The following is a 26,816-nucleotide window of genomic DNA, read 5'->3' as shown; positions in this document are numbered from 1 at the left end:
AGAGGAGCAGGCAGGACCTGAGAAGAGGAGGATCGGGGCTGCTTTGTGCAAAACCACTGCACAGAACAGGTAAGTATAACATGTTTATTAAAAAAAAACGAAACCTTTACCGTTTTGCATGCCTGTATTGGTCCTTAAAGTGGTTGTAAACCCTTACAACCAACTTTGACCTACAGGTAAGCCTAGATTAAGGCTTACCTGTAGGTCCAAGAAATATCTCCTAAACCTATACAGTTATATACACGGACATATTTTCTGAAAGACAGGCCCCGCTGTCTGCGGCGCATGTGCCGTAGACAGCGGCGCGCAGGCGCACTGAGCACGCCGCGGTCAACGGCGATATGCCGCGAGTGGCGGCTCCCGTGCGCATGTGTGGGAGTGACGTAATCGCGGCTTCACCAAATGACAGCGGCAGAGCAGCGAGACCCACCGAGAAGATGGATGCGCTGGACTACAGGGGACAGCGGTGACTTCGCTGGCTCCTGTGTCAGGTAAGTGACACATAATGGACTACTATGCGATGCATTGTAGTCCATTATGCTTTACCTTTGCAGGGAATGAAAGAGGAAGTAAACTCATCAGGGTTTACTTCCTCTTTAATTCTGTAAGCATTCAGTAAGTGGAAGTAAGTAACCACCTGAAGATTTCAGAAATTTCCTATTCCAAGCCACAAAAAATTGTTCCTACCATCTGCAACTGCACCCTCTTATATTACAGAATGGACAGGTTCTGTTTATGGAAGATTTCCATTTACTTATTAATATAAATATATTTTTTTCTATTGGATGAACTTAGTTGACTTGTGTCTTTTTTCCACTTGATTAACTATGTTACTGAGAGGGGGGTTGCACAGCCCAGAACCATAAGAGAAGAGGTTTCAGTGTTGCCAAGAAGCGCAATGAAAAAGCCCAATCAATCTAGTAGTGTCACATTATAGCTATATATATATATATATAAAACTCTGACTGAAGGCTAAATATGTGGAAAGTCTTGGGCAGAGTTGCAATGTTTCGTCAAGCGAATTAGCAGTTGCATGATTGATTTTATTTGTTTCCTTTTTATTTTCACCTTGTATTCAAGCTAAGGAGAGATCTGCTGTTATTTGGAAATGCTCTCTGTCTGTTCTGTAGACTCCTACTAGCGCCTCAGATAAAAAAAGATGCAATGGCTCCAAGCCAATCTGACAAATTAATATTGTGACTCCCACTGAATATCCTGTTCATATTGTCACGTAAAGTATACTGCTTGCTCCTCATTTAAAGTGTGCAGTACAGCCTTTAGTTAATAAAGAAATTAGGATGTTGCGAGTCCTTTGAAAACCAGTGGATGAGCGCTGCTTCTGCTTATGTAATGACTGAGGTAGAGAGAATCAATATTTTGCTATAGTCCAAGAATGACTAACTGATTATGCTTCCTCATCCATTTCCCTTCCTTAGATCCTGTGGCCCTTTTCACTGCCAAAGGACGGGCGGCGCTCTTGTTCAGATGGAACAGAGCCTGGCGTAGAAGTCAGTTGGATTACATTTATTGGAACACAGGTGCCAAGTGCCCGTGGGATGGCAGTTGGCATCTCCTTTCTCCCTGCCTGTACCATCTGTTCCTCAGGAAGCTCCTTGCTTGGTGACAGCGCTGCCACGCTGGCAGAGCCATCTAATTCCTGGAACAGAGGCAAAAGAAAAGAGCACTTCCATACACACAGGGTGGCACAGGAACGCCCCCGCTCTTGTAGGGGGGCATGGAGAAACACAACAGAAGGCTCATCTTGCCCCCAGCCATCGTTACAAACCACATTTGCATTTTATTTATTTGTATACAGGATAATCATTTATCTATGGAACATCTCATTCACACACAGGCATCCTGTTAGCTCAACACAAAGGTTATCAGACAACAAGCAGCCCATCATGTGAAGTGCTGTGAATCAGCCCAGCAGGCTGTCACCAGAAGGGTCTGAAAGCCTGCAAAACGCTTATACTAGCTAGCGGAGCCAAACTTGTCACAGCCAGAAATCAGAGCTTCTCCCCCTGCACACAAACAGGCACTTAGAACGGATTGTGTGCAGGGTATGCTTCTGAAAACAGAAAACACACACAGCCAGAGCAAAGCAGCACAGAAGATTCCAGGCAAGGCTGCCTCCTACTTGGCCACTTGCAGCGTGGCCAAGCAGCGGAGTAGGAGGCACTGCTGGTAGTGTTCAGCAATTAAAAGGAGGGAGGCTGGAAACAGATGAGTGACATCCTGGTATAGTTTGTAACAACATGTTTGTGGCCCGCCTGCTGTATTGACACCTAGAAATGCACTTCTGTCCAAAAGGAATATGGTCAGTCATCTTCAAAGCATTGATATTTACAAAGCATTTTTATATTAAAATGTGTCCATTGTCGACATTTCAAATCATATGTTCATTTCCATATTGAAGTTCAATTATTTCTAGCCTACTCCTATAATATTATGCAAATACTGCTTTTTACAGTATTATGCTATATGCCGGGACCTCTTTCTTTTTAACATGGCCACATTCAAATATTATGAGTAATGGAACTAAAGAGCTGGCAGCACTGGTAATTCCATCTGTGATCTTTATTAGGTCATGATCAAGTTAAAATGACAACTGACATGAATCCCACACCATGCCATTTTTCAAACCTTTCACAGTGGGCTTCACAGGTAAGAGTGATGTCTTTTATGCTTCCCACTTTAAAATATTGTTGTGGAGTCCGTCAGTGGAATGGAGAAGTATGCTGGTGAGGCTTATTGCCATGAATCTTGAACCATTGCTCCTGGGGAGCATGTTTGACCTCTTGTAATTAGGGGGTCCTCATTTCCTGTTAGCCCTTGTATACACGGTCGGACATTCCGACAACCAAATCCATCGGATTTTGTCAGACGGACTTTGTCCGAAACTGTTGCATACACACAGTCAGACAAAGTTGTCAGAAAATCCAATCGTACTTAACGTGATGACGTTATTTCGTTAGGACGGGACTACGTTCAGGCTAGTAGCCAATAGCTTTGGTCTAGGAATTTGATCTGAGCATGTGTGGCACTTTGTCCGATCGGAATTCTCTACACATGATCGGACAAAGTCAGATCGGATCATTTTGTCGGAAATTTTATAGCCCAGCTGGAAAACTTGGTCCATCGGATACTCCGACGGAAACAGTCCAATGGAGCCCACACACTGTCGGATTATCCGACAACGCGGTCCTATCAGACATTGTCCATCGGAATGTCCGACCGTGTGTAGAAGGCCTAATATTTGTGTTGGTGGAACAGAGAGTCGCTGGCTGCAGTGGACATAACGTTTCCTGGAATTGATGAAAGTGGACATTTTTTTCTCTTTGGATTTACATTGTTACATAGATACATAGTCTGGTTGAAAAAAAGTCCATCTAGTTCATCCAATAAATGATTTAACCTTTTTGGATGTTTATGAAAATAATTACTTTTGTGCTTGTCACTTCCTTGCACTTTTTTGCACAATTATTTTGATTTGCACAATATATGCAAAGTATATTTGATGTATGATTTATGATTTAAAGTGATAGCGCAAAACTTTTTTCTATATTTACTATTATATTTAAATAATCAGAGCTTCTCCAAGGGAAGTTAAAACAAAACAACCACCTTTGATCAAGCTTTTTATCATAAAACACAAAACATAAAAACAAAGAAGCAGTGCTCTATGGGTAAAGCACAAATACTTGTAGACCTTTGGCTGAGTAAAAAGTTAATTTATTGCATGTCTGAGAAACAAGCAGCAACTGTCAAAAATAAAAACCTGCAGAGGTTGCAAAGGCAGTCATTAAAGCATATAGCCAGGTATAGATACTAATGTAAAGGAATGTTATAAATAAAAATGGTACCACTGTAACATCTGGGTGGGGAAGGGTCAACATCACCCGATCAGCTTGTGGGTTAAACATTGGAAAAGATGTAATAATCCATGTGTATAGCGATGGAAGCCCGGTGATTGGAGGGGGATAGTTGTATCACAACACTTTACCTCTGGCTGGTGGTTAACTTCTGCTGGTGTCCCGTTTGGGAACCGCAATGGAGAAGGACTCTTGTGAAAAAGCAGTAGACTGTGTAGCTTGTCGCAAGTGGGAACCCCGCTGAGTCGCAGGCAGTGTGGTATGGTGTCCACTGCTGAATGGAACCAGGAGAGCTGGACAAGCTGAACGAGCTGACTGGAACCGGCACACTAGGTGTCAGCGGCTTGCCGGAAATGAATAAAAACAGGAAACCTGTCTGTCACTGCGGTTTCTATCAACTATCAAACACCAACCAATGATTGGGCTGCTTAAGAAAGGGGCAGGGCCAAATACACAAAGCGCCCACCCACCCCCTATCCCATTGGCTGGTGTATGATAGCTGATGGAATGGGGACTGAGTCACATACACAGAGTGGCTTGACCAACCCCTGTTCCATTGGCTTGTGTTTGATAGGCTAGCTGTTTGTTCCTACCCCCCACACATCACCACCAAGTTTTGACAGCTTGTCTCTGCAAGCAGTGACATTACATGATATTTTAACACACTTAGTGGCTCTTAGCCTAGCGATCTGCTCAATGTGAAAGCGCTATACACTCTCTTGCAGCATTTCACAGGAGAACTCTGGAGACAGCCGGCATGCAGATACACTAACAGGGGGTGATTAGGGTGTACCCGGGCACATCCGGCACACTCCATGCGCACACCTATGTATACAGATGAGTATTGGCAGTAGATTTTTGTACTCCTCCCTGAGGTGGAGTGGTGCAAAGACAGCCTATCATGTAACCAAATGTGAGCCGCAGATACAGCTCTCTGTCTGTTTCTTATACCTTCAAGCACTGTCATCCCATCCTTCTTGGTATATATTGTTAAGTATTGCTAATTATTGGTTGTAAGTGGTAAGAGGAAAAGCTGTGAGTGTGAGAGGAGTCAGTGGAGGTACTTGGGTTGCTGTGGTCTGTATCAGCATAAGAGAAGGAGGTGTCCAGGTAGTAATCCTACGGGTATCCTAAGATGGTGGATGAGATCCCTATAAGGTGTAAAGCACATGGTGACCTATAGAGGGTCTACTTCATGATGTATCCGTATGGCATAATCCAATTCTTAAACTTTACATACCATCTCTGACTCTACCATCTCTACTTTATGGAAATCTTGTGGAATTGCCACCTTATCAAATGTGTACCCTGAAGGTGTTCTGCACCCCTTTACACAACTTCAAGAAAAGTATCTCCATCTCTCAAAGGTTGCCTACCACTGGCTTAGAGGCACAATTTAAAACTCAGTATATGCCTGTCAGTATTTTCATGCAGTTCCAATGCAGAAGGTTAGCTTGTGTCGCTCAGCACAAGTGTTCTTGATGTGAGTGCAATTTTACTTTAAATAAAATTCTTTATCTTACTTACTACACCATGGAGTTTGCACTTGTCTCCTTCTCCTCTTGTTTTTGTAAAAAAAAGCCTGCTATAGCCATTACATTTCACTGTTGTGTGGTCCCTTTTTGTCATAGGGAATACAAAATGGTAGATATGACCTAGTTCTAGGGTTAGCAAACTCCCTCTGAAATTTCCTTGTCATGAATTTTACAGTTTAGCTTTACCATTTTCCTTGAAAGGTGAATTTTGGAGAATGGTTGCATTTGTTTGGTATTAGAGAGATCCACATACTGAAGAGAGACTTTTTTTCACTTTGAAGAGAGACTTTATTTCCACAATTCTGTGAAGCACATGAAGCACCTTGTATAAACTTTGAATTTTATCACTGCATAAAAGAAGTTTATTTGCACTTAATTTTTTTTTTGTAATGTACAGTATATATGTTATGTATAATGTTATCACTTTTTGTGCTATGAGCATATATGATGAATTACACTGGGTTGGTTTATACCACATATATACAGTATACTGTATATGTATTTAATTTTCAAGGTTGGACTAGTGCTGCATTAAAGTGGAAGTAAACCCATGGATTTAAACAGTTAAAAAAAAAGGCATGCCGGGAATGCTAACTGCACATTGGCTGTGGTCTCAGTCAAACTATCAAACCATCCAATGGCTGGTGTCATAACGAATCACATGTGCAGCACCATAGCAGTTGAAGATTAAACAGAGGCAAAGATGGCAGCTTCCTTGGCTGAAAATGATAGGGGAGTTTACTTCTATAAGGGAATACTTATTAAGGTTGCCAAAAGATATACGGTACTAGGTTAAAGGTCTAAGATAATATGCTTAGGCGTGCATTTCACTAAGTTCAGAATTAAGGTGCAAGATGTTGACATATTAGGATGCATCTGTCTGCGGTAAGAGGTACAAAGCTAAGATAGGACTGGTTACGCAAGAATATGGTCAGTCAGCAGATGTTGAAATGACGAAATAACTATCAGAAGACTGTATTTCACCTTTGACTTAGATAATGTCATGAGTTTAAGAAAAATGTCGATGTATGTATGAATTACCTGATTGGTTAAACCACAGGGCTGTCCTTCTGTTCAAACTAAATAAAATTGTTGTGTGTGCTTCAATAGGCACATTCATTATTCACGTACAATAGCGTGTATGTGTAATGTTTTGTCCACCGGTGAAAGGGACCTCCGCTCTTCAATCCTAGCCTAGGCTACCAGGGGTTACTTACAGAAGACGAGCAACCTAACAGTTTTGGTACCAGCAAAGTGGGGTTCGTCTCGTCTTGCGACAGGTAAGTCACTTTACTCTTTTTTACCTGATTGGTGAATGGTGTAAACACTTACTCTGTCCGGGCGGCCGCTACGAACTTAGTTTAAAATTAAAAGAAGTAACTGTGCCTTCGCGATGGACTAGGCTGGTCACTCGGGAGGTGAAAAGGGCTCGCAAGGAATTTATAGGTTTAGGGGAGTCCGACTAGGTTGGTCTGACTTAAAACTATTGGTGATAGTATTTTTAACACGGGAAGTAGTAGATTACGCCCGTGACAAAGGGATTGGTGGAGTGGACGCCCATTTGAAAAAATTTTTTTTTTTTTTAAAAAAAGTGCACTATAAATTGATAAATGTATTGCAATACGGTTATTTCATGTCTTAAAGTATATTAAGAATATGTCTGTTTCTCTCTAGGTACACGTGTAAGTATATAGAGTATAAGTTTTAATATAGAGTATAAGGAAAATAATTGTTGTTGTTTAAATGAGTGCAGAATATGAGGAGCCCTCTTGTAGTGACATAGCATCCGCCTGCCCCCATTGCACGTTAGGTCTACTCTTCCTAAGAATAGATGACAAGTGGATTTGACTGACCACCAGACCAGGGGGGTTCTCTTGCAGACTTGGTGTAAGAGGGGTAAATACCGCCACCAGGAAAAATTTACCCTTCATCGTATATTAAGGGTAAATCTTCATAGTTTTATATAAGTCCATCTGCCCCAAAAAAGATCAGGGATCCTACTCCCAGACCAGAGACCGGATTGTTGGACAAACCGGGTGTTATCACCTGTGTCCTGCCACTAGACACACACTGCCCAGACTACTAGATGGGGAATACTGCAGCAACCCAAGCTATGGCCACCCCATCACCCTATGAATTTGTCAGTAATATGATCCCTGGCCCCCAGGTAGAACCATTTTGGACACAAGTCCGAGAAAGGTGTCAGCAATTGGGGATACATGACCCAGGGCCATATGGTCCTTGTACTGAGGAAGACTGGCAGGAAGTAAGTAAAATATGCCAAATCCACAAAAATTCGTACCCTCCAGGGAAGTGGGAAAATATTCAATATATAAAAGATTGTTACCATGCATGGGATAAATGTCTACACAAATATAAAAAGAAGCATATTAATAAAACTACAAAGCTTACTCCAAATATAGGACCCAGTGCTATGGCTGAAGCCCCTGCACCCCCCTCACCTCCCCCTCCCCCGCCTCAATGTCCACCCCCACCTTATGTTATGGTAAAAAACGAAGATGGGACGCCAGGTCCATACCTTCAATTATATCCTTCACTGGATCCTGTAGTCCTAGCCGCCATAGCACACGCCACAGCAACACCAGAACAAGTGGCCCAATGGGAACAAATAAGTAGGGGCAGAGAGGAAGAGGGGAGACAGGAAGAAGTTACAGGACAAGAAGAAGTGGGTAGTCCCGAAATGCAGGAATTAGAGGCAAAAATAAAAGAGTTTGAAGAGAAGAAAAAGGAGGAAGAAGAGAGAATAGGAAAAAGGAGAACTGAGTTAGAAACACTTATGGAAGGCCTACAACAAAAAGAAATAGTCCTCAATGAGGCAGAAAAGGTACAAGTGGATAGGAAAATAGAGTTAGAAATGTATCAGAAAAACTTGGAAGTAAGGGAGAAGGAATTTCAGGAGGGAAGAGAGAGAGAGGTACATAGGATGGAGGACTTACAAAAGGAACTAGAAAAGTTAAGAAAGCAATTAGGGAAGAAGGAGGAAATGTTGAAAGAAGCGCAGGATAGGATTATAGCGCTGCCCCCCACCACTACAAGAAGCCATACAAAAGAGACACCTATTCCCAAAACTGAGGAGTCAGGTCCAATTAGTAAAACAGGGACATTATCCATAGAAGAGGAAACTGAGAGAGAAGCAGTAGGGGCTTCACTCAAAGCACCTTTGATGACTATGGGGAACACCGAGGTGCATATACCATTACCTTTGGGTACACTCTCCAAAATAAAAGAACTATGTCCCAATCCCAAGAAGTATCCACGAGATGCAGGTACCTTTCTGGCAAAATATAGTGCAGGCACAGGGCTTGACAAAGATGACATAAAAAGTATTCTTAGCATTGTAGACCCAGACAGCCCAGAAGTAGCCCCTGTAGACAACCTATGGACAACCCATATTCAGACCAATAAGGATTGGATATCCTTTTGGAAAGGCATGGGAGGTCATTGGTCCAAATTATACAAAGGATCATCTGCACTCCAAGAACTGATCCTAGCCAAGCAGGGACCTAAAGAGAAATTCTATGATTACTGTACCAGAGTATACTCCCTATGGAAAGCTGTAGATGGGGTCACACCACAATTATTTACTACTACCATCATGTCGGGAGGCGATCCCAAAGTGACGCACTTGCTCAAATTCACAAACCCCAAATGGGCAGAGCAAGCACCAGATGAATTCATGAAGGACGCTAGGTCCAGAGAGACTTCAGGAGTCTTTGAACAAAAAGGGGGAATTTTCCCCTCCTTGACACAAACACAAACCCTAGTCACACCTGAAACCTCATCCTCACCACCGCACCTCATGACCATGCAGCCCTACCCACCTGACCAAGGATGTTTTAATTGTGGGGAACAGGGACATTGGAAATCACAGTGCCCATATAGACAGAGGGCGAGCTATCCAAGGGGCAGAGGAAGGGGGTACAATGCTACTAATCGCCCCCCCCCTCACACTACAAGGTACCCCCAATATCCGCCACCTCCCCAAACACCATCTCAAAACCATGGGCTTGCACAGCCACCCTACACCCCAACCTCTAACAGACCTCCCCCTCGAATCCCTATGCAGTGGCCGTCTACCCGACAAACACACCCCCAATAGAGATGCCTAGAGTATGTTCCTTCCCTCAGTCTGGTGTGCCACAACCTATCATGGAAGAGTCTACCACAAGTTATATTACGCGTAGACAACCACATAGTGTGTTTCCTGCTTGATTCAGGTGCCACTTTTAGCTCATTAAATGATGAGAGGTATGACACACCACTGTGTACTGAGGGACACTCTATTGGAATAAATGGGACATCGGTCACTCATTCCGTCACCCCGCCTTTACCAGTCTCTACCCCGGATGGACTAGAGCTATGTATGCAGAGTTTCGCTGTCCTGACTTCCTGTCCAGTGTCCCTCATGGGCAGAGATTTACTATCCCAGTTGAACATTACCATTAAGTTTGACAAAGACGGCTCCCTCACTGCAAGTTCCCCTCTTTGTGACTTACACAGCCCAAAAAGACATGCACACAGGAGTTTCTTTCTGATGATACCTTCCTCCCTTGACCATCACACGATTTGGGCAGAAAACAAAGGTAGTGTGGGCTTTATTAATTGCACACCATATGCACCCCAAATGCGATCAGATGCAGGGATACAATATCAAAAACAGTATCCCCTACCCCCAGAGAAAGTCCAAGGCATCTCCCCTCAAATTAATGATTACATATCAAAAGGTATCCTGAGACCGATCATCAGTCCCTGGAACACGCCCATTTACCCCGTAAAAAAGGCCAGTGGGGAGTGGAGACTTGTACAAGACCTCAGAGCAGTAAACAAACAAGTGATTCCCCTCCCACCCCTAGTCTCAGACATCACTTTTATTTTCTCATGCATACCGGCAGACTCTCTATGCTACACAGTAATTGATTTAGCGAATGCTTTCTTTAGCATTCCCATTGCGGAGGAAGCCCAACCTATGTTTGCTTTCTCCTGGGCCGGGGGCCAGTTAACCTGGACGCGTTTAGTGCAAGGGTATGTAGACAGTCCAGCCGCCTTCTCTATGGTACTCAACGAGACTGTCAAGTCTTGGACATCTGAGCGAGGGTCGGTACTGATACAGTATGTGGACGACTTGCTCCTGTGCAGTCGAACTGCTGAAGACTGTGCGGTCGATTCAACATCACTGTTGGGACACTTAGCCCGAGCTGGACACCTCGCCTCCAGGAAGAAGGTGCAATGGTGCCAGTCCCAGGTTGAATACTTAGGTTGTATCCTTAGAGAAGGAACAAGGCTGGTGTCACCTAAACGTGCCGCAGCCCTACAAGCTCTCAGTCCGCCAAAAGACAAGGCCGCCCTACTCTCATTTTTGGGTGCAATTGTATATTGCCGCCAATGGATCCCTGACTGTTCTCATTATGATAGTATCCTAAGAGAGGCTACTGGCTCGACAGCCCCTAAATTAATAGATTGGACTGAAGACAGACTACAAGCTTTTCAAGCTCTATTAAACAGTCTGTCAAATGCTCCCGCCCTGGGATTGGTAGACTATGGTAAAGCTTTTCAGCTGTACTGTGTAGTTTCAGGAAGCTCTTTTGCCGCCGTGCTAACACAACAGCATGGAACAGGCTACCGCCCTGTCTCCTACCTATCTAAAAAACTCCCCCTTCAGGTTCAAGGCATGCCATCATGCCTTCAGAATTTAGCCGCCTGTGCTATGGCCGTACAAGATGCCAACAAGATGGTCTTGGGACACCCGATGACACTTTACACCACACATTCTGTCACCCACCTCATACAGAACATGAACACCCAACACATGACCTCACAAAGACTCAGCGGATATGAGATTTCCCTCATGAACACAGACAATCTGTCTCTCAAATATGTTCCCGCCAACAACCCTGCCGTCCGTCTCTTGCACTCCATGTTACGCCTACCACAAGACCCAGACCAGTTTCATGACTGTATAACACGAGTGGAGTCTATCACATCACCAAGACCAGACCTCACCGACGTACCGATTACCAATGCAGACGATGTTTTTGTGGACGGTAGTTGCTCCCGTCCCTCTGATTCCACCTTCCAAACAGGATATGCAATAGTCCAGTTGCCAAACAAGGTATTAGAAGCCAAACCACTGCCCCCCTCTTCGGCTCAGGTGGCTGAACTGGAAGCCCTCACCAGGGCCTGCATTTTATTTACAGATAAGAAGGTGAACATTTACACTGACAGTAGATATGCATTTGGGGTGGTGCATGACTTCGGAGTAATATGGGCTAAAAGAGGTTTTAAAACAGCGGATAATAAACCTATTTCCAATGCTACCCAGATTGAGGCACTTCTTCGGGCTATTTTGCTCCCAAAAGAGGTGGCAATAATTAAAGTAAAAGCACATTCTTCAGATAATAGCAAACTTTCCAAGGGAAATGCTTTAGCTGACCGAGAAGCGAAAAAGGCAGCCCAGTCCTCCACCCAGGAGCCCACCCCCACGTCCATGTACTTTAAGGATCATTTCACCTGTCCTAACTTTAAATCTGTAGTGGCACAAATGCAATCATTAGCCACTGAGGAAGATGTCTTGTATTGGGTGAAGGCTGGCTTGACCAAAGACCCAGAGGGTCTGTGGTCAAAAGAGGGGAAGATATTGGGAATACCTGAGGCAAGCAGTATTCTAATTCTCTCCTACCTTCATGGTCCAGGACACATAGGTGCCGTCCCTTTAGCCACTATGTACACCAAATCTTTCTGCACAAACGCCTTGAACAAACAAGTCAAACTCCTGACCACAAGTTGCCTTACCTGTGCTCAAAACAATGTGCAGGGCAAACGGCATGGCCTACATGGTCATCTACCCCCACCAATGGGTCCCCTTACAGATTTACAAGTAGACTTCACACACATGCCAAAACAAAAGGGGAACTTAAGATACCTGTGCGTTGTCATAGATAAATTTTCAGGCTGGGTTGAAGCCACTCCCTGTGCAGGTGAGACAGCCAATATAGCAGCAAAATGCTTGCTGAATAACTGGATTTGTAGGTTTGGCATACCAACATCTATTTGGTCAGATAGGGGACCTGCATTCAGCTCCTCCGTTACCCAGGCTGTGGCTAAATTGTTAGGGCTGCAATGGAAACTACACATCCCCTATCACCCTCAAAGCGCAGGGGTAGTGGAAAGAATGAATAGAAATATAAAGGATAAATTGAAAAAGGCCACAGGGGGCACAATGAAGGGATGGCTTGATCACCTCCCTTCTGTGCTATTCCAGATTAGAACGGCACCCCATGCCAGAACGAAACTTTCACCTTTTGAAATTTTGATGGGAGTCCCCGCAAACATAGAATTACCCCCATTAGACCAAGACACTGATATTGACATTTATTCCCAACAGGAAATGTACGTGAAAAACCTGGTAAGTATGCTTCATGAAATGAACGAACACGTTTCTGTCACCTTTTCTCCTCTTTCCACAGAGCCAACACACCCCTTCATCCCAGGAGATCAAGTGCTAGTCAAGCAACTGGCCCACAAAAAGAGGATCGGACCAATCTACTCTGGACCTTGGAAGGTTGAAAAGGTGTCCAGAACTGCGGTCCTGACTGACCAAGGAAACACCTGGATCCACGCCAGCAGGCTGAAAAAGTGCCCACTGCTTCCCACAACCCCCGACCCCCCACCTATTGAAGGAGAACCCGACCCACCCGAACAGCGACCGGAACTGCAAGAGATTCAGGAAGGCATTGGACAATTAACCCTTGAAACCCTACATGATAGCGAAGAAGAAGGACAAGCATAAGAACTTGTAGAAATGTTTTTACCTTCAGTGTCAGGGAAGGCTGTATGCCTTTGGGGTAGTCTGGTACTATTTGTATTCCTGCCCACATGGTTTATAGCCAACTGTATATATCATCCAGAAGATTTAGGTTTATTAAAAGGGATATGTGGACCACCTAAGATGAATAATACCCCCGGCCAAAGACATAGTAGAAGTATTGTACCCGTTAATGAGTCACCTAAGGGACTGACTAACAAGATGTTACTACTAAAATTCAAATATAGCTATGCTCAAAAATCTGGTTTTGAGAAATGCTGGATTTGCAGCAAGCTACATCCCAGTACAGCTAGAATCCCTCTCATGGCAGTCCCCTTGAATTTTACCCCCCTCCTTAATGGAACACCCCCTATCGTCCTAACGAATGTTACTAGGACCCGTCCAAATAAAACCCTCACTTTCCAAATTATAGGTAGAAGCCACTTCCCAGACTGGTGTTTCCGACTGGGAAACACCACAGATGGAGCCGAGGTTTGCAAACAAGCAAAACTTAACATTTCAATGACATCATTTAACAGTCCTTCTTTCTTCCATACTTCAGATCCCACCCTAAATGCCACCTTTTTAGACTTTCTTAGCTCCAGTACCAAGACTACAATACACCAATTAATGTCAATTCTGGTGCTCTCTGGCCTTTCTGATACTCTTAGGAACGTGTTCCATAAACGACCCCTAGCTCTAGGAAATACCATATATATATGCTGCGGCAAACTCTGTCACCCCTGGATCCCAACCAAACCCCAGGGGTGGTGTTACCTTGCAGCCCTGGTTCCTATTATGGGGGTATTAGGGGATAACAAGGGAAGTCACCTCCTTGAAGCCAGCATGCATCCTAGATATCCCCTTAGACACCGTAATAAACGAGAATTGTTTTTAGGAAAAGATATGGCCTGGGCATGGTTCCCTTCCTGGACAGGGTGGGGAATTGACCTAATGAAAAGATTAAATAATTACACTGGCATAATTGATGAGATTCTGGAGGAAAATTCTGATGACATAACCAAACTAAATCTAGAAACTAGGGCAATTAGGAAGCAACTAGAACTACATGAGTTGGCTATAGAAAGTATGAGTGCAGCCCTTACTGGCCTCTGTGAGACTACTGAGGATTATGAGTGCTGTACCTGGATTCATAATACCAGCATCGAAGTCCCAGACTACTATGACGTTATTGCCCAACACAGGGAAGAGGTAAATAAACTACAGAAAGAGGCAAGGAACATAGGAAAAAACTGGGATCCCTTCTCGAGCAGTTTTAGTTTTGGGGGATTAATATCTTGGCTCCGAAATGCTGCCATGACAATTGTCACTGTGATTCTCTTCATTCTATTTTTATATGCCTGTTATAAGATAATCAAATGTTTATGTAAAAAGGGAAACACGGTCGCTCCGAAGGATCTGAAACTCACTTCCATTGTTAAGGATCCAACGGTATGGTATAGAAACCAAGAGCACAAGGGTTCGGAGTATGAAGCCTGTGCTATTAAATTAGAAAAGGAATGATCATTATGTAAATCACAGAATGATCAAAGGAAGGATTATAAGGGAATACTTATTAAGGTTGCCAAAAGATATACGGTACTAGGTTAAAGGTCTAAGATAATATGCTTAGGCGTGCATTTCACTAAGTTCAGAATTAAGGTGCAAGATGTTGACATATTAGGATGCATCTGTCTGCGGTAAGAGGTACAAAGCTAAGATAGGACTGGTTACGCAAGAATATGGTCAGTCAGCAGATGTTGAAATGACGAAATAACTATCAGAAGACTGTATTTCACCTTTGACTTAGATAATGTCATGAGTTTAAGAAAAATGTCGATGTATGTATGAATTACCTGATTGGTTAAACCACAGGGCTGTCCTTCTGTTCAAACTAAATAAAATTGTTGTGTGTGCTTCAATAGGCACATTCATTATTCACGTACAATAGCGTGTATGTGTAATGTTTTGTCCACCGGTGAAAGGGACCTCCGCTCTTCAATCCTAGCCTAGGCTACCAGGGGTTACTTACAGAAGACAAGCAACCTAACAACTTCCACTTTAAACTTTTTTATTTTTCATTTTTTGGAAATACATTTTTATTAGGTGTTTTTAGCCTAAGGCCTCTTTCACACTGACGTGCCGTTCAGGCCCGCCTGTCAGTTTTTCAGGCGGACCTGAACGGGTGCTCCATAGAGGTCTATGGAGCGTCGGATGTCAGCGGTGACATGTCCGCTGACATCCGACCCGCTCCGATCCGAAAAAGTGTAACGGAGGAAAAAGCTATTTTTACATCCGTCTGCGGATCGGATCGGGTGACGACGGGCACTGCGGTCCGTCGTCACCCGATCTCCCATAGGGGAGAGCGGCGCTGTGACAGGTCCGTCCCTGCGCAGTGTGCAGAGACGGAGCTGTCATCTCCCTGCTCAGCGGGGATCGGCGGAGTGATCCCCGCTGAGCAAACGGACATCCACGGGGCGGATCAGAACTGATCCGCCCCGTGTGAAAGGACCCTTATGGGAAATAGGATTACAACAAATAATTGTTCTGGGGCCAACATTTTAACAGATAGAAAGTGAAGAATATTAAGCAAAAAAGACAATTATAATGTATCAGAGCTTAAAAAAAAAAAAAAAAAAACATTTTTACTTCTGTCTGCATTGTTTTTAGAGAGATTTCCTCCCACTTCCTGTCCAATGGATACATTTTTTACAGGCAACAACCTTTTTTTCCAGGCAGGAAATTAAGGATTCTCTCCAACGGTGCCCCTGACTGCAGTATAAGCTGACTGGAGTTCTAAACTTCCTCATTGTATTAAAAATAAAAAGGTTTGGGTATTAATTGTCTTTATTTATTATTTCGATGTTGTATGTTCTTCTCCAAGTCCAGTCTGGGTAAAGCCACGAAAGAATGGTACAAACCAAATTAAAATAATAACATACAGCAGCATAAATGTGAAACATACATCTCACTTGGAGCCTAAGCTGTGGACTGTCAAATTTTCCAGATGATTGCTGACGGCGAGAGATCCTATACAGCTAGCCTCTTCCGAACGATTATCGCTTCATGCCTTTAAGATCTGGTGTCACTGACATACAGGTCCACCAACTCTGGTAAGAGTATTCTGTCTTCCTTCTTCGATTGTTGTGGATGTCATTGTTCCATCAAGCATAAGCTGACCACTGACTCCCCTTCCCAGGATTGTTTTCTGAGCCCTGGTGGCCCATCACCATCTAGGAGGGACTTTTAGTGGACTCTTATTTGTGTTTTTTGCACCATTTGATTTCACTTTCTAGCGCTACATTTCCTTTTTTATCTAATTTATATTTTATTCATATATTTTGCAGCATTGCACTGTAATATTTCCAAGGGTATTAGAAGTTCTAGAAGTCTGCCCCATTTCATACACAAAATGCAACTTCAAGGTAAACTCAAGCTTCCTTTTTATTTGACAGCAGTGACTATAGTATATCATATTGTATGTGTTTAACCTTTAGGAATGGGTGCAAGTTCTTCAACTAGACACTTCAAAATGAAGCCACTTTATATCATTCAAATCAACCCTGCACAGAAAATATGCATTTCTGGTCTTTAGTGTCCTTTTTCTTCTTCCTTTGGGTTTATGCCCTGTTTTCACTATGCTGTCTGTGTTTATTTTCTCTAATTTTTGTCCTTTCCTATCCCCCCCCCCCCCCCCCCCTTCATTCTTCTGTTTTTTTCAGCTTGGAACCTTTTCCATGCAGTTCTTTGCTGTAACTGTACACGTGATTATGATGTTTGGACTTTACGTCTTTATTGGGATTTACTAGCCACAGAGGTTGTCTTCTAACCTCTGTACTCTCTCACTATATTTCCCACAAGGTTGCATCACTAAGTTGAGGCTATTCTCTATATGTTGGGAATCCTGGAGATATTCTCCATTACGCTTTCTCTGATATGTCTCTTACCCACCCAACTTAAAATTGGTCTTTTTGTTTTTGTTTTTTCTGTGCATGCTCTGTTTTGTCTGAGCTACTTGTGTAGCTCTGATGCTATGTAAGTCGCCAGCATATCGATGCAATTGTATTTTTGCAGTACTCTTGTTTTGGTATGTATAATGCAACTTATGGTTAAATAAATAAAGGAAATACAAAAAAAATAAGAAAATCAACCCTCCATAAAAATGCAAGGTCAGCTTCCATCCCTCTACCTGTCACAGTAAGAAGAAAAAAAGAATATAACTTACCTTACACTCTTGCTTCCTGTAAGTGCTAATCACAACACTACGCCTTACTGTGGGATCCTGAGAGAGCTGAGGATCTGAAACAAGCACTGTTCCAGAGAGAATTCTCATGCATTTGGGGAAACATTAAGTTCTCATAAAATTTGGGTAACTTAGGGGTTGATTTACTAAAGGCAAATAGACTGTGCACCTAGCAAAGTGCAGTTGCACTCTGCATGTGCAGTTGCTCCAGGACGTAATAAATGAGGTAAAACGTAATTTGCAAAGAGTACCCAATCACTTGCAAGAAGAAAAAAAAATAATAAAATAAAAAAATAAAAAATGCATTTTTACTTGCACATAATTGGATGATGGAAGTCAGCAAAGCTTCTGCTTATTTACTAAGCTCTGGATCACCTGCACTTGCAGAGTGAAAATGCATTTTGCAAAGTACCTGTCAGTCCATCTGAGTACCTGAGTACCTGTCACAGTCCATCAGAGTACCCGAGTACCTGTCACAGTCCATATGAGTACTGAGTACCTGAGTACCTGTCACCGCCCTTCATAGTACCCGAATACCAGTCACTAGCCCTTCAGAGTACCCAAGTACCTATCTGTAGTCCATCAGAGTACCCGAGTACCTGTCACCAGGCCATCAGAGTACCCGAGTACCTGTCACCAGGCCATCAGAGCACCTGAGTACCTGTCACCAGGCCATTAGAGTACCCGAGTACCTGTCACCAGCCCATCAGAGTACCCGAGTACCTGTCACCAGCCCATCAGAGTACCCGAGTACCTGTCACCAGCCCATCAGAGTACCCGAGTACCTGTCACCAGCCCATCAGAGTACTGAGTACCTGTCACCAGCCCATCAGAGTAACCGATCACCTGTCACCAGGCCATGAGAGTACCCGAGTACTTGTCACCAGCCCATTAGAGTACCCGAGTACCTGTCACCAGCCCATCAGATTACCCAAGTACGTGTCTGCAGCTCATCAATTTACCCGAGTACCTGTCTCCAGCCCATAAGAGTACCCGAGTACCTGCCACCAGCCCATCAGAGTAACCAAGTACCTGTCACCAGCCTATCAGATTACCCAAGTACATGTCTGCAGCTCATCAAGTTGCCCGAGTACCTGTCTCCAGCCCATCAGAGTACCCAAGTACCTATCTGCCGCCCATGCCTCAGAATATACGTTGGGGTGTTTGCTTTCCAAAATTGGGTCATTTTGTGGGTAATTCCACTGTCCTGGTGCTCAAGGACCTTCAAAAGTGTGATAGATAGGAATGAAATGAGATGTGTAATTTATGCTCCTAGAACGCCTGAAGGTACTACTTCAATGTTGGTCCTCTGTATGTGGCCAGGCTGTGTAAAAGTCTCACACATGTGGTATCGCCATACTCGGAAAGAGTAGCAGAATGTGTTTTGGGTGTAATTTTTGCTATATACATGCTATTTGTTGGAGATATATTATAAATTGACAACTTTATGTAAAAAAAAAATGTGTTTTAATTTCTTTTCCACGTTTTCCAAAAACTTCTGGAAAAAAATGAACCGTTCAAAAGACTCATTCTTCCTCATAGATTATACTTTGGGGTGTTTGCTTTCCAAAATGGGGTAATTTTGTGGGCAATTCCATTGTCCTGGTGCTCCAGGGCCTTCAAAAGTGTAATAGGTGGTTGAGAAATGAGATGTGTCATTTATGCTTCTAGAACACCGGACAGTGCCACGTCAATGTTGGGCCTCTGTATGTGGCCAGGCTGTGTAAAAGTCTCACACAACTTAAAAAAACTCACCATGCTATGTACTTAATACCTTGAAATGTCTACTTTCTAAAAAGTGGTCATTTGGGTGGTATTTGTACTTTCCTGACTTGTTAGAGTCTCAAGAAATGAGATACACTTGATGTACTGAAGGCCTGATCAGATGTGATCAATTTTCAGTGATTGGCACCATAGTTTGTAGACTCTATAACTATCACAAAGACCAAATAATGTACACTAATCTGGGTTATTTTTAACAAAAATATGTAGCACTATAAATTTTTGGCCAAAATTTATGAAGAAAAAAACAAAGAAAAAAGCATTTTTTCACAAAATTTACAGTCTTTTTTTATTTATAGCACAAAAAATAAAAAACACTAGTGATTAAATACCACCAAAAGAAATCTCTATTTGTGTGAAAAAAAGGACATAAGTTTCATATGGGTACAGTGTATGACTGAGTAATTGTCATTCAAACTGTAAGGCCGCGTACACACGCGGGGACTGTTCGCCCAACTTTGTCCGCTGAACAGTGTTTCGGCGGACAGTCCGCTCGTGTGTGGGCTTTCAGCGGACAGTTTCAGCGAACAGTCCTCTGAACAAGGTTTTTCGGAAATTCCGAAAAACTGTCCGCTGAAACTTTGTTTCAGCGAACAGTCCCCTCGTGTGTAGGCTTGTTCGTCAAACTAAGTTCCGCGCATGCTCAGAAAGGATTTACACGCCGAAAGTTATAATGCAGTGTATAGGACGTTGTATTTTCCGTCCCGTCGTACGTGCCGTTCACGTCATCGCGCACGGTTTCAGCAAACTGTTCGTTCGTCGTGTGTGGGCAAGTCCATCCATGCTAATTTTGAGCGGACTGTTTGCTGAAACTGTTTGACGGACAAAGTTGAGCGAACAGTCCCCGCGTGTGTATGCGGCCTAAGAGCGCTGAAAGCTGAAAATTGGTCTTTTTGTTTTTTGTGTGCATGCTCTGTTTTGTCTGAGCTACTTGTGTAGCTCTGATGCTATGTAAGTCGCCAGCATATCGATGTAATTGTATTTTTGCATTACTCTTGTTTTGGTATGTATAATGCAACTTATGGTTAAATAAATAAAGGAAATACAAAAAAAAAAGAAAAAAAAGAAAATCAACCCTCCATAAAAATGCAAGGTCAGCTTCCATCCTTCACGGTAAGAAGAAAAAAGAATATAACTTACCTTACACTCTTGCTTCCTGTAAGTGCTAATCACAACACTACGCCTTACTGTGGGATTCTGAGAGAGCTGAGGATCTGAAACACACCCCAGCGCTGTTCCAGAGAGCATTCTCATGCATTTGGGGAAACATTAAGTTCTCATAAAGTTTGGGTAACTTAGGGGTTGATTTACTAAAGGCAAATAGACTGTGCACCTAGCAAAGTGCAGTTGCACTCTACATGTGCAGTTGCTCCAGGACATAATAAATTAGGTAAAACTTAATTTGCAAAGAGTACCCAATCACTTGCAAGAAAAAAATAAATAATAATAAAATAAAAAATAAAAAATGCATTTTTACTTGCACATGATTGGATGATGGAAGTCAGCAAAGCTTCTGCTTATTTACTAAGCTCTGGAGCACCTGCACTTGCAGAGTGAAAATGCATTTTACAAAGTGCACAGTCTATTTACCTTTAGTAAATCAACCCCATAGCTTTCTCAGGATTTTACAAGAAGACTCACAGATGTCATCCTTGCTTAGGAAAATGCACTGGAAGCCAGGTCTTAAAGTGGAAGTAAACCCTCCAATCATTTTCAGCCAAGGAAGCTGCCATCTTGGCCTGTGTTTAATCTGCAACTACCATGATGCTGCACATGTGATCCATTATGACACCAGCCATTGGATGGTTTGACAGTTTGGTTGAGAGCACAAGCAAATGTGACAGCTAGCATTTTCGGCATGCTGGGAATGTTAATTGTTTTTTGAAACGATCAAATTGATGGGTTTACTTCAGCTTTAAGGTATATATTTTTTCTAACGTAATATGTGCTTTGATAGATAGGTGGGCCTTCGGTTTCCATGCAAGACCCACTTTTAGCTCACTCTGTATCACATGTGTAATGTGTTGACATGTGACATCACTACTCTACAAGTTTATAAGCTTTATATTATATACATATTCCCACACAGTAGAATTTGCCTTTTCCACAATAAAAAAAAAAAATGCACACAACTTTTATATTTTTTTAACAAAGGCACCGAGCAGTGTGCAGAGTAAAATCCACAGCAATCAATTGGCAATCATCTTTCATTGTTCTGGATACTCTATACTGATGGTCATTGAAATCTGATTTGTTGCTATAGGTTACTGAACTCCATATATCATCATTGCTCTTGGTACAGTATTATTAAATAAGAGTTCTTCGTACAGTTGAAGTGATTACACTTTTACCATCCAGCTTTCCAGTATGTTCAGAAAGATATCTGGGTAACATGGTCATTTGGATTATTTACATTCATCCCAGGATAGAAAATCGATGCTTGGATGAGACGGTATTCAGAGTTAAGACACAGTATAGCAAATGTATATCTTTCCATTGTTGTTTTGAAGGTTCCCAATGTAAAAACAGCAGATGGCAGTTCATCATTTCACTGGTGAACAGTTAAATCACGCACAGATTTGTTTGTCTTAGAAATCCTACACTACTCAGTAGCACAGTAATGCATAGACAGATGGCAGTGGACTGTGAAGAGTAGTGAGGTGTCTAGTGAAAACAAAAGGGACACAAATGTGTCCACCAGGCCAAGAGATGATAGAAGGTGGCAAGAACATGCAAGACAAAAGGTGACAAATATAAACTGTTGAATAGGTGCTCTATAAGTTGGCAGGGAAATAATATTGATATGCTTAGTTATTGTGCAAGTTTAACCACTCCGTGTTATGTTAATTGAAAAACTGAAATATTAGAAATTCATAATAAACACAATCTTTAAGTTAGATTATGTAATGTTTGCAAATAAATGCATACATTTGTATATTTTCATAGCTTCCGAAAGTTAACAGACTGAAGATCTGTTAAGTACGTCTTCCTGCCTCTTCCGGGTTAGGGGCTCGTATCGCGCCGCTCCCATGAGTGTTATGTTCACTGGACACAGTGGATTTTGGCTCTCGGTACCCGACAGCTCATACATGTGACCACAATGTCAACAAAGCTGTTATGAATGAATTTCATTCATAACAGATGTGTTTCCTATAGTGATGCTGTGATTGGCCCACAGCTATCACTTGATACTTGGGCCAATCACAGAACACAATACTAAATCACAGCTGTTATAAATGTAACCCATTCATGACAGTTCAAAACATTGATGTTGCACTAATCATCACTGTAACCACAATCAAAGTATAAAAAACAAATCCGATCACCCCTCCAGAGTAGTACAGTGTCACTGTGGTGACACTGAACTACTTTGATGAAAGTATGTGCAAAAAAATAGTAAAACATTTTTTTTAAAAATTTAAAAAGAAAGAAAGGAAAAATAAAAATATATTATTTATTTATATATATATATATATATTTATATATATATATATATATATATATATATATATATACATATATATATTATATTTTTCCTAACTCACTGTCACCAGTCAGTATCCCTGATCACTGCCACACCAGTCATACAAAAAACAATAAGCCTGCCCTTAAAATATTAAGATAATGCATAGAAAAGCAGCTGACACAATTCACTGGTGGCAAATGCTGGCATAAAAACATATAGAGGTGCAGCGCTAAAAATTAACAAAAAGTCCTTAGCGGGAAATTCAACAGAGAGAGCCCAATAAGTGTGGGGTCCTAACTAGGGATGAGCCGAACACCCCCCGGTTTGGTTCGCAGCAGAGCACGCAAACAGTCAAAAAATCAGTTTGAACATCATTAAAGTCTATGGGACACAAACGTGAAAAATCAAAAGAGCTAATTTTAAAGGCTTCTATGCAAGTTATTGCCATAAAATGTGTTTGGGGACCCGGGTCTTGCCCCAGGGGGCATGTATCAATGCAAAAAAAGTTTTGCGTACACCACCAGAAGTGTAGTAGAAACTGTACACACTGTATTAAATACTGTGTACACCACCTGCACTGTATTAGAAACTACAATGGCTACACTGTATTTTATACTGTGTACACCACCAGAAGTGTAGTAGATACTGTACACACTGTGGTGTCCATTAACCACTTAAGGACTGCCTCCTGCACATATACGTCGGCAGAATGGCACAGCTGGATACAATCACGTACCTGTACGTGGCTCTTTAAGTGCCCAGCCATGGGTCCTGAGCTCCGTGACAGTGGCCGCGGGACCAGCGGACCTGATTGCCGCTGGTATCCCACGATCGGGTCACAGAGCTGAAGAACTCCCTGTGCTTCCTACTGAGCCTGTCACTGATCATCTGTTCCCTGTTATAGTGAAAGATGATCAGTGACATCAGACACCAAGCCACACCCCCCTACAGTTAAAAAAAACCACACACACACTTAACCCCTCCCCGCCCCCTAGTGGTTATCTCCTCCACTGCCAGTGTCATTTACACAGGAATCAGTGCATTTAAATAGCACTGATTGCTGTATAAATGACAATGGTCCTAAAAATGTGTAAAAAATGTCCAATGTGTCCTCCATAATGTCGCAGTCACAATAAAAATCGCTGATCACTGCCATTACTAGTAAAAAAAAAAATATTAATAAAAATGCTGTAAAACTATCCCCTGTTTCTTAAACGCTATAACTTTTGCGCAAACCAATCAATAATCGCTAATTGCGATTTTTTTTTACCAAAAATATGTAGGGGGACATGGTTACAGTGTTGGGGGGGTCTGAACAAGGTATAAGGAAGTTAAAAATCTTCCTCTTTCCTCCTCAGATCCCCCGAGATTCTCCCTTCACTCCCCGATTCTCCCCGATTCTCCACCTCTGAGCTGGTGAATTGGGGAGGGTGAGTTCTGACACTGATCGCCAGTGAAGCGCTGAGATCACAGCTTCATAAACTGGCTGTTACTGTGTCAGGCAATGAGGTTTCTCAGTGTGCGGAGATCATCGATGGGAGAATATGTTTAACCACTTCCCACCCGGCCAATGCACATATACGGCCGGGTGGGAGCCGTCTACTCCTGATAGGACGTTCAGGAACGTCCATCAGGAGGAGCGGGATCGCGCGCGCGCGTGCCCGCGCAGCGGCGCGATCCCGATGCGCCCGTGTCACCGGGACACGGCGCATCTCAGATCGGTAGGAGGGCTCTGTGATTGGCCCTCCTGATCACATGACGGCCGTGTCCAATCACGGCCGTCATGTGATGTAAACAAACAGCCGGTTGCTAGGCAATCGGCTCCTCCTCTCCTCACACAGAAGTCATCGCTGAGGAGAGGAGAGCAGATTGCTGCAGCCGGCTGATGATCAGTGAGTATGAGCTGTTTTTTACAGCTTTTTACTCACTGATCTTCATTCTAGTGTAAACACACAACACACCACACAGTGTAAACACAGTCCCCACATATGTCCCCATAACACACATGTCCCCAAAAAATAAAAACACATGTCCCTAATAATAAAAACATGTCCCCCACATATGTCCCCCACATATGTCCCACTAAAATCACTTGTCCCAATGATTATGTGCACACATATGTACGTGATCACCTGCACACATATGTACATGATCATTTGCGTACATATGTCCGTGATCACACAAACCAATTATTATACACTTAACGGAATTTTTTTTACCAAAAACATGTAGCAGAATACATTTTGGCTTAAATTTATGACAAAATTTGATTTTATTGGATTTCTTTTAAAATAGAAAAAAGAAAATATTGTTTTTTTTCCAAATTTCCGCTTTTTTGCGCTTATATCGCAAAAAATAAAAACCGTAGAGGTGATCAAATACCACCAAAATAAATCTCTATTTGTGCGAACAAAATGATAAAAATTTCATTTGGGTACAGTGTAGCATGACCGCGCAATTGTCACTGAAAGCGCTAGAGCGATGAAAGCTGAAAATTGGGCTGGGAAGGAAGGGGGCGAAAGTGCCCTGTATTGTAGTGGTTAAACACTTCTCCCCCGATTATCTCTGTTTCATAAACCGTTTATGGACTGTGATCAGAGTCGATTCTCGGGATCATCGCTGATCACTGCTTCATAAAGGAACACCTGTATTAGATACTGTGTACACCGCCTGAAGTGTATTAGAAACAGTACACCACGGAATGCACTGTAGATATAGGTTACACGGGATGCAGAGTATATATATATGTATATATATATATATATATATATATATATATATATATATATATATATATATATATATATATATATATCAAATACACTGCCATTAACTGAATAACTCTTTCTGTCCACACCAACAACACTACCCAGGGCCACCGTGTAAGCAGCCTTATATAGTGTGGGGCATGGACTTAGTCCCCCTGAGCCATGATTGATCAAAGGCACCCTGCCTTTGGCTAATTATGGCTCTCTTAGCAGAGGGTGCTGTGATTGGCCAAAACATGCAGGTCAGGTGCATGCCTTGGCTAATCATCATACAGCAATGTACTGCGATCTCGCAGTGTATTATGGGGCATTTCGTGGCGCTCTAATTTGTCGCACCCCATAATGTTCGCTCTTCGGCGAAAAGGCGAACACCCAATGTTCAAATCAAACTTATGTTGGACCCAAACAATAAGCTCCTGCCTAGTCCTAACTAGAAAATATTGACATATGCACACTCATTGACTCTTTCCATCCAGAGTGAACCACTACATACAGTGGTCGAATGCACTTGTTACAGAATCCAATCGATCAAACAGCAGCACTCTTTCACTCTTAAGCAGATTCCACTTTATATGGTCCCCAATGGATATATTGTTCCACCATAGATAGAAAAACACTTCATAGCATAAAATGTTCAATATAAGAAGCATAGCACAGCATAGAAAAAAAACACTTCATAGTGTAATACGTTCAATATAATGTATTAGGATCCAGCAAACTTACTTTCCACAGGTAAGATGAAATCTTGCATGTATCGTACATCAATAGTCCACCAATAATACCTCCTTTACATTGTATTGGTTGATAAAGTTATTCATCTTGAAGTTTTCAGGAAAAGGAAGATATGAATGTTTACACATGGAGAATTTTTCTTTTTTTAATATTGATTTGATATTATTGATTACAGGGTATAAAGAACCAGGGCAGAATGTAGAAAGTGTAAATAGGTTTGTGAAACTCTTTGCTATTCAACTAAGATACTGGCCCTGTTCAGCATGCCTCCATCTTTTTGATGTTTGTTACCTTTATACATTTTATTTGCTTGTTTTTACAGATGTTTATTTTGGCTACCAGTACAAGAATGCAAAATCTCATAACTGTCTATTACCATCCATGGGCTTGGAAAACAAGCTGCTCACAAGTTATATGCAGTGCCTTGGTGTTGAGCCTTTGTTCCTAAGTAACTATATCTACAATAACTTTTACAGCCAGTGTTGACAGGCTTTTGCTCATTTCAGAATTGCTTCTCTCCCTATACAAGTCTATGGTAATCCAAAAGCAGCCTGATGCGGGTCAAATTCAAGTGCAGTTATTTCAAATAATCT

This window comes from Lithobates pipiens, unplaced genomic scaffold (assembly GCF_037356315.1).
Source record: "Lithobates pipiens isolate NorthernLeopardFrog02 unplaced genomic scaffold, aLitPip1_a1.2 Scaffold_30, whole genome shotgun sequence".
Taxonomy (NCBI): domain Eukaryota; kingdom Metazoa; phylum Chordata; class Amphibia; order Anura; family Ranidae; genus Lithobates; species Lithobates pipiens.
Note: the sequence above shows the minus strand (reverse complement) of the source record.